Below are 16,296 nucleotides of genomic sequence, written 5' to 3' on the forward strand. Positions count from 1 at the left end.
TTGTAACCTAGTCTCACAAGTGATATCCCATCACTGTTGCTGATTCTTTTCATTAGAAGCAAGTCACTAAGTTCAGCCCACATACAAGTGTGTGAATACCAAGAGGCAGAGATCACTGGGGGGCCATCTTAGGGGCTACTACCACACCTTGCTGGATGGATAGGATTTAAATAGGCATAGAAAGCAATCTAGGTAGGGAATAAGAATGAAAGTACAGAGCTTAGAAAGGTTTGACTGGCGTGATTTGTTTGGAGCAAGGCATATGAGGAGGAGTGTAGAAGGTAACTAGAGAGGTTGACTGGGCCCAGACTGAAATGGATTCTTAATTTTTATTTTATTTTTTTTTATTTTAGAGGGAGAATGAGAGCATGGGGGAGAGGGGCAGAGGAAGAGAGAGAGAATATCCCAAGCAGGCTCCATGCTCAGCGCAGAGCCCAATGCAGGGCTCGATACCCAACCCTGAGATCATGACCTGAGCAGAAATCAAGAGTCAGATGTTCAACTATCTCGAGCCACCCAGGTGCCCCTAACTGAATTTTTAAATGCCAGGCCATAGAGTTTCATTTTTATCCTCATGCTCTTTTCTATATTTTCCCACTCAACTGTAAGCTCTATAGGAACAGGAGCTATGTCTATTGTATTCTTATTGTATCTATGATTTAGAATAGAAGTGGGCATGTAGTAAGTGATTAAGAAAATTTGTTGAATGAGTAAACCTATTAAGTTAATGTGTGAGGAGTAATGCAGAGTTACCAGATTTGTCTTTTTAATTCTAATGGAATTCAACCTCAAAAGAAGCCCATGGGGCACCTGGGTGGCTCAGTCAGTTAAGCATCTGACTCTTGATTTCAGCTCCCATCATGGTCTCACAGTCCATGAGATAGCCCCACGTCTGGCTCTGCACTGACAGCAGGGATCCTGCTTGGGATTCTTTGTCCCCATCTCTCTCTGCCCCTCCCCCGCCTCAAAAAAAAATTAATTAACATAAAAAATAAGAAGTCCACATAATTACTTTTGGAGTTCCCAACCAAGATTTAAACTTTGTCTCCTATTTCTAAGGTATCATTATTTCAATTACCCAGCACATAACAAAGAGGAAAGTTAAGTTTTAATCATGGACCTATATCCTTCCCTTGGACTACAAGCTCTTTAAACAGCTTATCATTCTGTTAAGCTTCAGAATCTTGGCATACAGGCAAAAGAAGGCAAACTTGGTGTCTAAGAGCAGACAAAGCCGGTTTACATTCACTCAGCAATTCAGGAACATAATCCACAACTAGACAGGACAAGCTCCTAACAGGGTCCTGACCACCAGCCGCATTGCCTCCTCCCCTTGCTGGCTGGCCAGAGTGCCTCTAGGAACCATTTTTGTGCATTATTCTTCAGTATGAAGGGAGAATTTGTTCTGGGGAAGGGAGTAAAGGAATCAAAACTGTTTAGGTGAGCGTTCTAGTTTGCTAGAGCGGCCATAACAAAATACCACAGACTGGGGGGCTTAAACAGCAGAAATCTACTTCTCACAGTTCTGGAGGCTAGAAGTCCAAGATCAAAGTGTCAGCAGGTTTGGTTTCTCCTGCGTCCTCTCTCCATGGTTTTACAGATGGCCACCTTCTTGTTGTGTCCTCCCATGGCCTTTTCTCTGTGAGCATACATCCCTAGTTGTCTGTTCTCATTTTATAAGGACACCAGTACTATTGGATTAGGGTTCCATGCTTGACCTCATTTAATCTTAACCACCTCTTTAAAGGCCCTGTCTCCAAACACAGTCCCATTAGGGGTTAGGATTTCATCATAAGAATCTGGGGTGGCGGGGGGGGGGGCACAATTCAGTCCATAACAGTGGACAAGGTTTATTATACATGGGCCTCCTGTCACCTCATCCATGCTGTTCTAAAGGAATGATAATCTCCCATTTGCAGAGATGGTGATCAATAATTCTTAAAAATTCTTCACATCCACTGTCTCACGTGACATTACAATAGCCTCCAAGAAAACAGAGGTGGTGGTGTTACCTCTCCTCTACAGATGAGAAAACCACCCAGATGAGGGTTCACAGGTTCATCCAATCACAAAGTCTAGAATCCAGTTTCTGGCTCCTGAACCAGTCTCCTTAATGCTCTGCCTTGGGATTATCTGCTCTTGACCATTCAGGAGCAGCCTCTGCAACATCCCTCCCTAGATTCTAACTGCCCATGTTTTCTTCCTCCTGCCTTCCTTTATCAAAACTTACCCACCTTTCAAGGTCCTTCCATTTGATTTTCAAAGTGACAACCAGATGGCTGAAAAAAAACTGTGAATAATCCATGTTGATTTGTTAGTGAGAGATTAATTAGGAGGGATCCTGGCCAATCAGATTAACAATCTATATTTTATAGCTTGCAAAATATTTTCTTCACATACCACATCTAACTTACTTCCATGCTAACCAAAATTCTATGAAGTAGATGCTATTATTAGCCCTGATTTTTAGAAAAAGAAACAGCCTCAGACATTAGAGAGTCAGCCTAACAGGCAAGTAGCAGAGGTAGAACTTGGACCAAATACTGTGTGCTCTTTTGACTGTGTCTTGTTCCACTGCCAAACTTTACCAGTTTGCTTAGAATAGTATTTTGTTGCACAGATGTTTTCCTCTAAATATCCCAAGGTGTGGCTCCTTCCCTTCCCTGTTGAATCTGTGCTGACCTACCCTCTGTTGAGCTCCCACATTGTTGGGACTTGAGTCTAGTTCCATTCCTATTTAGCTGGGGCAACCACAAAGACCTTTTTTCCTTTTTGCTAGGCTTTTGTTTTTTCTTCACCTGTAGTTAATTTCATTGGCTGGGGTCATTTTCCAGTTTGAAGAGTCTAATGAACTGTCTTTATCTTCTATTTCACTCATCCAACAAATAGGTATTGAAAACCTGCAATGTACCAGGCAGTGTGCTAGGTACTTTTTTTCCTTTTTTTCATTTCTTTTTAATACAAATTTGGATCTTTGGGTGTGTCCTGCCAACAAAAAACAACAGGAAAAAAAATCCAAAGAATGAAAAATAAGAAAGAAAAAGCCTCCCCTCAAAAGGTTCTTCTTGGGGCACCTGGGTGGATCAGTTGGTTAGGTGTCCAACTCTTGGTTTTGACTCAAGTCATGATCCCAGGGTTGGGTTGTGACATTGAGCCCCATGTCAGGCTCCATGCTGCGCATGGAGCCTCCTTAAGATTTTCCCTCTCTTCCCCTATTGCGCGCTCTCTCTCTCTAAAAAACAAAACAAAAAACAAAAACCTGATTCTTCTTTTCCCCTTCGCTCCCCTGCAAATTTGCATATCATGGGACTACAGCGGTTTTACAGAATGCAATATACAGTCCATGAAAAACAATATAGACATGGTCCCTGCCCTCAGGGAGTTTACTTTGTTACATGCCAGGAACAGAAGCTTGAAAGCATATAGTCAAGTCCTTTTACTGAAGAGAAAAGTGAGCCATGAGGGTAAGTTACTTATACAGGGTCACAAAGCAGTAAGTGTCAGAGAGGGGATCTTGGAAGCTAGGTCTTTTCATTCCTAGCTTAGGGTGTTTTTCTTCCACATAATACGTTGTACTGAGATCTGGCCTCATACTGTGCTGCCCCTGATGGTGGCTGCTGACAAGAGGACTCAGTCTCAGAAACTACTCCTATGGAGTCTCCATTTCAACATCCTGAAGCAGAAACTTTTCAGTTTTCACTAAAGACACAAGTGTACAAGAAACAAAGTCCAATGTTTGGTTATGAACCAACCCTAAGCAGGACCTCCTTCTTGTTCTTGCTGCCAGAGCCAGAGTCTGTTTGTCACTAGCAGAGTGCATATTTTTCTGTCCCACTCACTACACTTCTATCCCTTGCTCTTCTCCAAATTAGGACTGAAGCTATAGATCTAAGCCCTGCATACTTGGTATTCTGTAGACAGTTATTCACAAAACCTTCACAGGATTTCTCAAGGTGAGATGCTGAGACTTAGTCTAAGTAACTTATTGAGGCAGCAGTAAGCACAGGTATGGGATTAGCCCCCATGTTACTTCCCTAATGGAAGCACCTTCATACGTGTGTTTTCCATGACCAGTAGCTCAGAAAACCTAGCGCCAGCAGGTTAGCACCTACATGGGGAACACCTGTTGGCATAATAGGCCTCAAGAAGTGTTAATTTCATTATTCATTCACCACACTAATTTTTTAAAATTATTTTTATACCAGGAACATAATTTAAAAAGTCAACCAGTTCTACAAGGTTTATTAAGACAAAGAGCAGTCCTCAGCCTCCCTCCACCCGCTCCCCTCACCCCACCCCCCCACCCCTGTTTCCCCTTCCCTGGAGGGACCATTTTCAGCTTTTTTTTAACTAATTCTTTTACCTATCTATAAATAACCTGTTTGTATTCCTACTTCCTGATTTTTCAGTTCAAGCATTATCTGTTGACTTCCCACAATGGGAGATGAGGATTCAGCTCCCTTTTCTCCACTCACCCCTTTTATACTTAATGCACACTTCCCAGGCCCCCTTATTCTCAATAGATTTATACAGTAATTTTTGGTGGATCAATAATTAGTGCACTTGTTATTATAACAATGCAAGTGCGACTCACAGCTAAGCCACATAGTCAACCACGATTGCTTTTCCTTTACAACATATCTTTTTGTTTGATTATCTTTTTTTTTTTATACATGTATGTTTCTAAGATCTTATCACTAATTAGCCTTAAACTCTCCCAGTTACCCAGGTGTCTTCTCAGTTTGTTCTAAGGAAGGTCTCTTGGAACCTTCTCTCCTGCTCAGAGGGGGAGACTACAGCTGGCCTCCTGGATCCTCCCTTTACTATAGTCTGGGGAATTCCCTTGCCTCTTTCCTGTGTTGGATCACCTGTTTCTGGATCCTATGTCTTCTCATCTCCTGCTTTCTTCCCTCTTTTTGATGACATGTATTTTCTAGAACTTCCTGAGAGTTCATTAGAGGGAAATTTTTTTAAACCTTGTGTGTCTGCCTCAGAACGTTGATAGCCTGGCTCCATTGTCTTCTAGCTTCCAGGGCTGCTGTTGAGGCCAAAGCCTTTTTTGCATGTGACCTTGTAGGATTTCTTTGTCCCTCATGTTAAGAAATTTCACAGTGACATACCTATTGTGCTGGCCACTCAGTGGCCCTTTCAATCTGAAAACTCATGACCTTTGATTCTGGAGTGTTTTCTTGAATTAGTTTGTATCCTTTGTTGTGTTTCTAAAACTCCTGCCATTCAGCTATTCAGATGAATTTCTCATCTGTTCTTTCCTAGTTTCTTTCTTCCCTTTCTTTTATTCTTTCCTAGTTTCTATCCCTGTCTTTTTACTCTACTTTTTGGGAAATTTCTTCAATCTATCTTCTAATCCATCCATTAAGTTTTTCATTTCTGATGTCATAGTTTTTCTTTCTAAGGAGCCCTATTGGAGACTTTGCCCTTGGGGGAAAAAATCCCTCTTAATGGAGTTTTAGATATAGTGAAATTAGATGCACATATTTAATCCACTATTTTTGCCCAATATCTCTATATATGTTGGTTATTTAATAATCCCTGCCTTGCATTTTTATCAGATCCTTTAGGCTTTAATAATGGTTTTCTATCAGTTAACATATTTGACCCTGACAGTCTGGATCATGATATCTGGATAGGATCTTAGGATTGTCTAGTTCATGTCTACCAATTTACAGAGAGAATACCTGATTCTCAGAGAGCTGAGGTGTGCTCTTGGAAAACACTTGTTTCTGCCAGAATTTACCAGTGTTGTGTGAGATGGGTTATTTGGCAGGTATACTGTACTCACATAGTTTTTGGGTTTTTTTTTTCACTCTTTTCCAAAAAACGTTATATTGAGGTATAATTGAGATACAATAAGTAAACTGCACATACTTAATGTGTATGATTTGATAAGTTTTGGCCCATATATATATTCTCGAAACCATCATCACAATCAAGATACTGATCACTCCCCAAGTTCGCCCATGCCCCTTGTTGTTCCTCTTATCTTACCTACCCCCAACCCTTCCCAGGCAACCACTGATCTGCTTTCTGTCACTATAGATTAGTTTGCATTTGCTAGATATAAATCGAATCATAGAGTGTGATTTTTTAAAGGGGGGGGGGTGGTTTCTTTTTTTTTTTTTTCCATATAGTTTTTTTGGGTACTTTGGAGACTGTAACTGACTGTCCAGGTGAAAACTCTTTACCAGCTCTACATCTTTCTACATTCTTTCTCTTCTACACCTTCCCATCTTCCCTCTTCCGGCCTTAGTGGCTGCTGCCTACAATGTTCTAGTCCTCTCCTCTCCATCCAAGCCGGTTCTCAGGAAGGACTGGTTTATTCATTCAAACTGAGGTGACTGATACAATTTTACATGTGTGACTTGTGCCAGTTGTACAGAAGACAAAACCTACATTTGGCTTGTGTCAGAGATAAAGCTCTAACAATGGATTTTCAAGCATGAGCAAATAAGTTTGAAAGAGATTTTTGGACAAGGCCTCCCCTGAACCTCTGAAAGTACACCCTGTGTAACAGAATTCTCATGTAAGACTGACTCTGCCCGCAGACAGGCAGGATGAATTGAAATCCCCTCTGGTCCCATTCAGAATTTTGGTTTCCTGAAATGTCAGCCATTTAGGAGCTAAGAAAAGAACTAATGTCTCTCTGGCTTTCCTTCCTTTTGGTCTGTTTGGTAGAGAAAACAATCCTGTGTGGATTAAAGGCCACTCAGAAGGGCAGGGCCTCCTGTATTTGGTCTTCACATCCCTGGTCCAGGTGAGAAGTGGCCCTGGGCCACTGGACCAAGGTCCAAGCTGGCAGTGGCCCAAGGATCACAGAGGAGCCTGGCAAACCAGCCTGGCTCTGAAGATGTCTTGCTTGTCTCCCTTCTCTTCTTATTTTCATATTTAATCTTTAACTCTTCATTAATTAATTCACATTTAATTCTTAACAGCATTGTGAAGTAAGAGAATGGAAATATTTCTCTATTTTAAAAATGAGAAAAGGGAGATAGCATAACCTGCTGAACTTCAAAGCCTTTCTTAGCTCTAGCCCTCCATGGGGAACCCCAGGCTACCTGCCTGCCTGTGCCGGGAACACAACCTCTGGTCTACAACAAAGGAGTCAGGGCAAGGAGCAGAGACCCCCAGCACATATACTCCCAGTTCTTGTTCCTCCCTCCACTGCCTTATGTGACCATCACCCCAGGGGCTACCATGGCCTGTTGGACAACCTGCCTAGGAGAGGAGGGCAAGGCAGTAGTCCTCAACAGTCTGTGGGAAGGGACCCACCAAACATTTCCATTTCCAGCTTAGCACAAAGCTTCTGGTTAAGGAGGAACACATGCAGCAGTCCCTTTGGCTGAGTTAGACATTTGTTCAGTATGGACTCTGCCAAGATGAGGCCAGGCACAGTTCCCAACCTTACAGGTCTTAAATAGTGGGAAGCCTAACCATGGTTGGGAGAGGGGGAGTTGGTTGTATAGAACCCCTCCCTTAGTAACCCAGGAAAGATGTAGTGAAGGCTAGTGACACAGTGAAGGAGAAAGGCACAGGGAAGAAATGTAGAAGGCCAACTTGGCTAACTTCAGTATTTTGTCAGGGCTGGCCAGCCCTGCCTCAAGGGACCCCAGACTGGCTGCTAGTGTTCCTGTGCCAGAGAACTCAGTGGCACAGAGGCTACAAGCAGGAGGAGGCAGGGAAAGGGAGCAGAGCTGCCAGAGTCCAGCTTCTGGTGTGAGTCCAGCAGCCCCCACTCCACCACCATGCTTCATTTCTCTTCAGTGACAAAACTCTCCACATCAAATTTTTTGCAAATTGGACATCCCATGATCCTTTTAGCAAGAGGGCAGGCATTTCTGCATCCCAAGGATAATATAAAGTTAATTTCTCACTTATTTGATACATTTCTATTTTCCTATCTTTTATTTCACTTGGTTCTATTAATGAGCTCATGTGATAGCCAGGCAGAGATTATTGGCATCAAACAGATGAGGAAACTGAGGTGCAGAGTTTGATTTACTAAGTCACATGGAGAGTTAGTGGTAAAATCAGATCCAAACACTTCACCAGCCAGAAGGGGTAGTAGTAGCTGAGGCCAGAGCTACCTAGGGATGTTTGAGAGAGTGAGTGCCCCATGCTGGGAGGTGGGGTAAATTCTATATTTACCATTCTGTGAGATAATCTGTAGCCTTACATGGTATAAGGAGCCAGAAGGCCAGGGTTTCAGTTCTAATTCTGGTGGTCTTCTGCCATGTGAATTTAGCATGACCCACCTTTTTTGAGTCTTTGGTTTCTCATCTGTAATGTCAGAATTAAAAGGACCCAGGAATGTTTTAAGAGGAAGCTGTATGTAAATTGTATAAGATTTGTTGAGCTACAAGTGAGGAAAAGGACAGCAGCCGTGAGCACTGGCACACGGCACTGGGAGAAATTCAAAGCGTAGTCTAGAAGTAGCTAGAGAAATTTAACTTGGAGTATAAGACCTCATTTTGTCTTTCATATGGTGGTTCCCTGAAGGGGCCCAGCACAGTTTATGTATCCCCTCCACCTCTGAGAGTTGCTTCAGCTTTTTAGTATCACAGTGACACAATGAACGTCCATGTGCTTGGTTTTATATATACATACATGTTTGTGTGTCTTTATTGAAGATTGAGGCCTAGAAATGGAAAATGCCAGGTCCCAGGGTACTCACATCTGCACCTACACTGGGTATCGCATATTTCTATCTCCTCACTTCCCCACCAACACTTAAAAAAATTTTTTTTAATTCAGTTTTATTGTGACATAGGTAATACAAATCATGACGAGCCAAAAAAAGAGATGCATAGAATGATGTCTGGGAGGGCCCCGAGATTGAAACTTCTGTGTCATCTCCCCATGGAGTTAAGATGAATCACCCTCCTACCATATCAATGTATAACAATACGCACTGAGTATTATTAACCAGGGACCCAGAATGCCTTATCAAGTGCTCACAGTCACCCAAGCTCTGCTGTCCAGAGTTTTATTTTTATTGGGCTTTTATTACATAGGCATGTGAATTCAGTCCCCATCCTTCTCCCCTCCCTGAAGGACACACTTAAAGTACCACCAACACTTTCAAATTGTTGAGTAACTATGGATGGCTGCAAAATATAGTTTAATTTGCCTTTCCCTAATTACTAGTGAGATTGACTTAAAAATTTTTTTTAACTTTTATTGAAGACATTTGACATGTAACATCGTATAAGTTTAAGGTATACAGTTAGTTACGTAAATACATTTATATATTATAATATGATTACCCATGTGGGGATATTTATCATATCACATAATTATGATACAATATTATTATCTATATTAATTATACTATGCATTAGATCTCTATGTCTTATTTACTACTCGTTACAAGTGTAGTCATCTTTCCCCCCACCCCCACTCTTAGCCCCTGGTAACCACCATTTTACTTTCTGTTTTTACAGTCTTAAGTTCTTTAGATTCCACATATAAGTGTTATCATACAGTACTTGTCTTCCTCTGCTTGGCTTGTTTCACTTAAGCATTAGGTGCTCAGAATCCATCCATGTCACAAATGGTAGGGTATCCTCCATTCTTATGGCTGAATAATATTCCATTTTGTATATGTACCACATCTTTTTTAATATTCATCTGTTGATGGATTTGGGTTGTTTCCATAGCTTGGCTATCATGAATAATGTTGCAATAAACTTTAGAGTGACGATCTCTCATCAAAATCCTGTTTTCATTTCCTTTGGGTGTATACCCAGTAGTGGAATTGTTGGATCGATTGGTAGATCTATTTTTGAATTTTTGAGGAATCTCCATATTGTTTTCCATAGTGGTTGGACCAATTTACATCCCCACAAATAATGTATAAGGGTATTGAACTTATTTTCACATGCTTATTGATCATTTAGGTTTCTTCTTCTCAATTGCCTGATCATAACTTCACCCATTTATCTAATAGGGTTTTTTTTTAATTTTTAAAAATATTTATTTATTTTTGAGAGAGAGACAGAGTGCAAGCTGGGGAGGGGCAGAGAAAGAGGGAGACACAGAATCCGAAGCAGGCTCCAGGCACTGAGCTGTCAGCACAGAGCCTGATGTGGGGCTCAAACCCACGAACCATGAAATCATGACCTGACCCGAAGTCAGACGCTTAACCCACTGAGCCACCCAGGCACCCCTAAAATTTTCTTTAATGTTTGCTTTTTTTGAGAGAGAGAGAGAGAGAGAGAGAGACAGAGTGCAAGTGAGGGAGGGGCAGAGAGTGAGGGAGACACAGAATCCAAAGCAGGCTCCAGACTTCGAGCTGTCAGTGCAGAGCCTGATGTGGGGCTCAAACCCAAGAACCAAGAGATCATGACCTGAGCCGAAGTTGGACACTTAACTGACTGAGCCACCCAGTGCCCCCCTAATAGGGTTTTTTTTTTAAATTTTTTAATTTTTTTAAGTAGGCTTCATGCCTAGCGCAGAGCCCAACTCGGGGCTTGACCTCATGATCCTGAGATCAAGACCTGAGCTGACTGAGATCGAGAGTCAGATACTTAACCAACTGAGCCACCCAGGCGTCCCAGGTTTTTTATTTTCATAAGAGCTGTATACTATGGACACTAATCTTTTAGTGATTATTGATTGTATGCATTGCAGATACCTTCTCCCTGTTTGTAGCTTTTCTTCATCCTTTCTTTATGTTGTTTTCATTGGGGAAAAAAAGTTTTTAAACATTTCAATTAGTTAAGCAGCATTTTTTTATGGCTTTTGCTTTTGTGTTTTAAGAAAGAAATCCATCTTCGCCCTGAGATCATAAAGATATTTTCTTATATTTGCTTTTAAAAGTATTAAAATTTTTTCCACTTGTATTTTGTTCTCAATTTTGCTTTTCCATATCAAAACTCCATTTTCTTAGAATCATTTAATGAACACTCCTTCTCTTTTCTTTAGTTTGTAATGTGACCTCTACCACATAACACATTTCCATACACAGACAAGTTTGCTTCTAATCTTTTTACAAAAATTTTTTAAATGTTTATTTATTTTGAGAGAAAGAGAGCACGAACAGGGGAGGGGCAGAGAGAGAGAGGCGGGGGGGGGGGAGAGAGAATCCCAAGCAGGCTCCATGGGCTGTCCTCACAGAGCCCATTGTGGGGATGGATCTCACGAACTGTGAGATTGTGACCTGAGCGGAAATTAAGTCAGTTGCTTAACTGGCTGAGTCATCCAGGCGCCCCTGCTTCTAATCTTTATATCCCAATCGCTTTGTCTCTTTGTTCCTATACCATACTATTGTAATTACTTGGGCTTTATACTTTAGATATCTGTTAGGGAAAATTTTCACCTTCTTCAATAGGAAGAAAATTATCGTGGGTCTTCCTGACCCTTTTTCTTGTCACACAATATTTTGGATCCAAATTGTCAAATTTCATGAAAAATTCTATTGGGATTTCTAAGAGAATTGTACTTGATCTCCAAATTGATTTGGAGATACAGTAAAACCTTGGCTTGTGAGTATAATTTGTTCCGGAAATGAGCTTGTATCCAAAGCACTTGTATATCAAAGTGAATTTCCCCATAAGAAATAATGGAAATTCAGGTGATTCGTTCCACAACCCAAAAATATTCATATAAAAATTATTATAATATTGTAATATAATACAAAATAATGAAGAAAATACAAAATATAGAGAAAAATAAATTAACCTGCACTTACCTTTGAAAACCTTCATAACTGGTGTGAGGGAGACCAGAGAAAGGAGGGTTATTGTGTAGGATGACTTTCACTATCACTAACAGAATCACTGCTATCGACTGATTCAATGGAATCTTTTTCTTTTCATGTAAATTTAACAAGGAACCTATCCCAAAACACTTGCTTTTGCCTCTTTTCAAGGATTTTGTGGAAATGTGACATTGCATTGTCATTAAACAGATTCATCCCTCGCAGTGCTACAGCCTTATTCGGGTAGTGCTTTTCTACAAAATTTTGCACTGTCTCCCACATTTTACACATCTCCCTAATCTCATTTGAAGTGAGAGATTCCTCCACCTTTTTCTCCTCTTCCTCTGCAGATGAGATGCAGATGTAGACTTCTCATAAAATCTTGCAATTCCGGCCACTCGTATCCCTCATTCATACTTCTTGATGATTTCCTTCTTAACTTCCAATGTAATCATTTCCTTCTTACTGCCTTTCTTTTCACCCTTTTCCTGCATGGGGGCCATTGTATACACTTTCACGGATGTTGACTACAGTACAGTATTAATAAACTCTTGTCATATACTGTATTTAATGTAACTGGCAATAAGGCAGCAGAGGTCTGTATCTGCAGGCAGCCTGACCTAGAATGAAGCAAAGCATTCCTAAGCTTACTCTTGTATGGAAAAGCAAAGGTGCTTTGAAGTGACAAAAAATACCCTAGTGCCAATTGTGGGCACCTTCCAACATTCTGAAAAAACACTGATGTCTGCCAAACACCTTGGCCTGAGACCAAGCATCCAAACATGGGAGACAATCACCCACAATCCCAGAGAGAGAGAGAGAAGAACCATTGGCTCAGTTGTGATCCTGTGACATTCGGCATCATGTACTACTCGTATTGCAAGACATCACTCATTTATCAAGTTAAAATTTATTAGAAATGTTTGCTCGTCTTATAGAACGCTTGCAGAACAAGTTACTCGCAATCCAGGGTTTTACTGTAATTGTGTTTTACAATATTGACTTATCCCATCCATGATCATGGCCCATCTTTTCATTGATTGGAGTCTTTTTTGTGTGTGTATATTTGTTAGATTTATTCCAAGGTACCTTCTAGCTTTTGTTGCTATTACAAATGGTATGTTTTAAAATTACTTCTTACAATAGTTTTTGCTGGCAGATAGAAACACTATTGATTTTTTATATTGATCAACAGCCTTGATGAAGTCTCATTAGTTCCATGAATACTCTAAAGAAATTATTGGGGTTTTTCTATATAGATAGTTAGTTCAACTGCAAATAATGTCAATTTATTTCTTTTTCCAGTCTTACATCTTATTGTGATCTCTAGGACCTTTAGTACAGTATTATATAGAATAGTGAGCTTGATCTTTACTGCAAAGAAAAGTCTTCTAATATTTCACCACTGAGTATGATGTTTGCCGTACAGTTTTGAAAACTATTTTTATTTTGTTCAATATTTAACTTTACTGAGTTAAGAAAATAGTCTTATATTTCTGGTTTGGTAAAAGTTTTCACTGTGAATGGATGTTGAGTGTTTTTTTTTTTTTATGGATGTTTGAAGTTGTTTTTTTTTTTTATTTTTTTTAACGTTTATTTATTTTTGAGACAGAGAGAGACAGAGCATGAATGGGAGAGGGTCAGAGAGAGGGAGACACAGAATCTGAAACAGGCTCCAGGCTCTGAGCTGTCAGCACAGAGCCCGACGCAGGGCTCGAACTCACAGACCGTGAGATCATGACCTGAGCCGAAGTCGGCTGCTTAACCGACTGAGCCACCCAGGCGCCCCGGATGTTGGAAGTTTTAATCAAAATCATTTTCGGCATCTATTGAGATACTCCTGTAATGTTCTTTAATTTATTAATATGAGTAACATTGATTTGTTATCTATTATTAAGCCATCCTTGCATTCCTGGGATGAACCCTAAATGGGTCATGATTTATATATATTTTTTATACATTGCTGGATATGTTTTGCTAATATTGAGCATTTTATATCTATATTCATGAATAATATTGACCTTAAATTTTCCTTTTCATGCTCTTATATACAAATGTAAATATACTATTTTTTGAGGATTAGAGTCATTAGAATTAGAAGGAAATTTAAAAAGCATCCAGTCTGATCTCATCACCTTATGGTGTAAAAAACTGGAACTCAGAGAAAGGTAACAGCCTTTCTAAAATGAGTTAGAAACAGAGTTGGAACTAAAGTATATTTTATAAATTTCAAGTTATTTCACGCTCATGATCTCATTTTATCCTCACAATAGCTCTGTAGGGAGGGTATTGCTTATTGCTCCCATTTATGGATGGGCTAACTGAGGTCTGGAGAGATCCCATCATGAATTACATGACCCAGCAAGGCTGAGATTAGAAGCCAGGCTTCTGACTCCTAGACCTGAGCCCCCTCTCAAATTTCTTTTGTTTTATGTCCAACCCCACTGACAGATCCACTTTTCAGCCAGAAATGAAGGAAACCCTGAGACCTGTGTCCAAAATTATGACTTTCAAGAGTCCAGCAATATTTTCACAGACATTTCAAACAGATGGCCCATCTGCAGATAACCCTCAATAGGCAGGGATGAGGGCTTCATGGTCCCTAAGGATCGTCTTGGTGGAGGGACACACTCGAGGCTAGAATAACTCCAAGGTCTCCAAGAATGTCCTCTAATGCAGAAATGGGTCCAAAGCACCTAAATGTAATCTTTGTTACAGGAGCAGACCACAGGGTCCCTAAGAGAGACCCACAGAATGAGGCTCTCGGTTTCCTTTCATCCCCTTCCCCCCACCCTCTAGCCACCCCCACCCCCATATGTCTCAGCAAAGTGCTTCCTGCACCAGTGCTTTTGTTTTGCTTGTGCTATTTGTGTCTGTTTGTAACAGCTGGCCCCAGCCTGGCAGCCCCTAGCTCTGAGGATTATCCAATTATCCCATTAGCCCAGCATGTCCTTCCTTCCTCCAGAGCTATTAGCTCCCCATCTCCCTCTCCCTCTCTCCCCCTAAGGGTTGGTCCGCAGCCTTCCTTGTTCCTTCCCTAGCCAAGCCTAGGGCTGGGTCAGTCCCCAGTCATATAGACTCAGAGAATACCAGAGCTGGAAGGGATGTTTGCATCTATCCATCTGCTTCATCATTTTGCTGGGAAGGAAACTTGCCTGCCATACCCAAAGTCACATGACCCATCATGACTGCAAAGAACCAAAACCCAGGTCTCTCAACTTCATGGCTACAATCTTCCTCACCACATCTGGTCAGCATGTCTTATCAAGTGCTCACTGTGGTTAGCCCTGGGATGCAGGAGATACCATTCCCACTCCACTCTCTGGGAATCTGTGGTTGAGATTAGAATTTATGGTCTAGGTAGGGAGATAGAACATACACTGGTGAAAACTAGCACATTATCCGGGAGCTAAGTCATACTTTAGCAGAAGCAGAGATGTTACCAGAAGTAGGTGACAAACTTCTGGTGTATAGGACAGGCACATGGTGCTACAGAAGTCAGAAGAGGGCAAAAAGGCTATTAGCAGAAGGTTCAGAAAGACCTTGTAGAGGAGACGGTTCTTCAGGTGGTTGCTGGAACATGAGAAGTATTTAAAGTAGGGGAGGTTCAGTAGGACAACACTCCTAGAAAAGGCCTCCCTGAAAGGGGAGGGGAGGGAATGGATTAAGAGGATGATGGCTGTTCAGTTTGGCTCAGTCAGGGCAAGTGGGGAGGCAAGGCTGGAGAGTAAAACCATGGCCCTTAATGCCGTACTAGAGTGAGGCTTGATCTGATACACATTTAGGGCCCACTAAATATTCTGGAGCAAGGGAGGGACATGACAGAAAGCGTGCACTTGGAGGATTAATTGGATTTCATTGGCTTAATCAATTATGACAAAAAGAGAAATGCAGAGAAGTTGGTGTGGAGTTTATTCAAGTGGGTGAGAGATGATGAGGCCTCAGCCAACACCATGACTTGGTGGGCGATGGTTGCTGGGGCATAGAATGGATAGAACAGATTCAGAAGATGTTTGGAAGAAAAATTAGCAGGATGTAATATTTGGGAAGATAAAGTAAGGACCCCCCCATTGATAGGATTAGGGAAGTTAGGAGTGGCAATAGAAAATGGGGGGTAGAAAAGAGGAGGTGGGTAAGGATATTCCTGTGCTTCACCCTCTGGCACTCTCTCATTGGGTGAGAGCGTTTTGTAAATTTGCTTAACTCTGTGCTGGGTGAAACCTTTTCTCCCTTATGTCTGAGGCCCTCTGGCTTCTCTACCAGGTGTCACAGGCTGATCCAATAAAACACATGCTACTCCCACCAAACAGCAGTGTGCTTCAGCTGAGATGACACTGCTGTCACCACAGGTGGTTCTGGTGGGAGGAATTCAGGCCTTGGGTATATTCCATTGATAAAACCAGGTAATCGCCTCCCACCTATATAAACTTAATTCAGGTGATCACTTTATTTATTTTTTTTTTTAATTTTTTTTTTCAACGTTTATTTATTTTTGGGACAGAGAGAGACAGAGCATGAACGGGGGAGGGGCAGAGAGAGAGGGAGACACAGAATCGGAAACAGGCTCCAGGCTCTGAGCC

General features: G+C 41.2%; 1 protein-coding gene across 1 annotated transcript in view; it reads right to left on the reverse strand.

The window, feature by feature from the left end:
• UPB1 (beta-ureidopropionase 1) overlaps nucleotides 1-16,296 on the reverse strand; it is a 69,217-nt gene that overhangs the window by 52,533 nt on the left and 388 nt on the right. The gene's annotated exons all lie outside the window — the stretch shown is intronic.

This window comes from Felis catus, chromosome D3 (assembly GCF_018350175.1).
Source record: "Felis catus isolate Fca126 chromosome D3, F.catus_Fca126_mat1.0, whole genome shotgun sequence".
NCBI classification, from domain to species: domain Eukaryota; kingdom Metazoa; phylum Chordata; class Mammalia; order Carnivora; family Felidae; genus Felis; species Felis catus.